Genomic DNA, 1,980 nt, shown 5'->3' on the forward strand with positions numbered 1-1,980 from the left:
GGGGCACACGCTCTCTGCCCTTGGGGGGTTTTAATTACAAACAGCCCCGCTCGGATTGTTTTACACTTGGTCCTAGAAATACTCCACCTGTACCGTCGCAAGACGTCGTCCCCTTCGCCATTTTTCACCTTTGTCTTTTTATTATGATTATTTTGTGTTTTTACCAACAGAGACAGCAAAACCAAACGTAAAATGGAAAAGTTCAGATTTGCAATGGACAAGCTTAAAGCGGGGGGGATCTGCTGCGCACCGAGACGTGTCTGCTCTAGCCAGGCTGCTACCTTCCTCCCCACCCCACAGAAACCTTCCTGAGGATTTGGCTTTGTAGATACTGTGGTGCCTTTTTTGGTATATGAAATACCTTTATAAATGATGCTTCCAAACTGCATTGTTTGCAAACCAAATCGAACCTGGGCTTTTCTTCTGCATTTCTTGTCTTTTGCTTTGGTCATTTTTACTTGTTCTGTTGTAAGCTCTTGCATGTTGTGACTCTCTTGCTCTTTCTTTTTTAATTTATTTATTTATTTATCCGGGGCGGTTTTTTTAAGATAAAGTATAAGTTGCTAATTTATGACCTTCTAAAAAAGAATCCAACCATATATTGCTGTTAGCCCCTGACTGCTTCAGAGCGAGGCTGTCTGTGGTCCTACGTTATAATATTAATAATAATGATGATAATAAAACCAATAACTCTTCCTCTTTGCATGGCAAGGCTGCCCCTTTCTACTCTAAAGATTGTTCAGGTCCCTCTTTTACTTGAGCAACTGTTCAATAATGGAAAAAAAAAAAAACCAAACCACAAATTTTCAGTCAATCTGAAACTGCTCCTGCAACAAAAAGCAAATGAATAAATGAAGTCAATAAAAAAATTCAACACTGTCACTTTAGAAGTGGGTCCGTAAGGGTGACCCTGCTGTGCATCCCTTCCGCCGGGGCCGCGGGCGTCCCACCAGCGCCTGCAGCCTGGCAGGGAGGATCGCGCCGCTCAGAGCCCTGCGGGGGGCCAGCCTCACCGCGGGGCTCCAGGAGGATTCCCAGCCTGTCCCGCCGGGGCCACCCAGCTCTTGCACCCAACGCGGGAGACGAACCGCCGCTTGCTCAAGGAGCACAGGTACCGGCGTGGAAAACCAGGAGCTGCGCAGCGGCAGGGACCCCAGCTGTGCCCTGGGACGGAGCCTCGGGGTGCTGACCCAGCGGGGAGAGCTTGGCGCCTTCAGAGGAGTGATCACACGGGAAAAAAAAAAAAATACAAAACCAAAGTGCACTGGCTTATAAATTTGTTACAAATGATGGCTTTCGGGAGTAACTTTCTTTTTTTTAAATGAAATGGTATAAAAACATAACAAAAGTTAAATGAACCATTTTTTAAAAAGAAAAAAAAAAAAAAATGTTCTTTCTTGGTTCCTGTAAAGAAAGCCTGCACTCTGGTATCAGAAGTAAAGTTGTCCCAAATGTGTCTCTGTGTGGAGTCGCTGCTTGTCGTGCCTCACGCGTGCTGGGTGACGGCAGCTCTGTGGCACCCAGACGGCATCTGAAGGGGGTCCCTGGTCCCTGGCTGCCAGGCCTGTGCTGATGAGGGACGGCTGGGGGTCCCAGAGACCCCCAGGGATTCTGCGTCCCTGCCGAGGGGACGGGACATCGGGGCAGTGGGTAATTGGGAGACTGGTGAGTGGGAATGCAGCCTCTGGGGCGCACCATGGCAAGGGTGGATCCTTGGGTGCAGGAAGCTGTGGTGGGGCCGAGCAATCGTCCTGCTGGTCCTGCACCCACCGCTGGCAGTGCGGGGAGGGAGTGTGGGAACCCAGGAATGCGCAGGTGTCCCTGTGGCTTGGTCACCCGTGGGCCTGGCCTGCTCGGGACACGTTTGTGCATGGGTGCGAGGGTTAATGCTGCTGGTGGGGCGGTTGGGCACAGCATGGGCCGTAGTGCCAGGGAGCTCGCAGCCGGAGCACCCATCACCAGCCTCCGCCAGGAAGAATG

This window comes from Egretta garzetta, unplaced genomic scaffold (genome assembly GCF_000687185.1).
Source record: "Egretta garzetta isolate BGI_Z169 unplaced genomic scaffold, ASM68718v1 scaffold1, whole genome shotgun sequence".
In the NCBI taxonomy this organism is placed as follows: domain Eukaryota; kingdom Metazoa; phylum Chordata; class Aves; order Pelecaniformes; family Ardeidae; genus Egretta; species Egretta garzetta.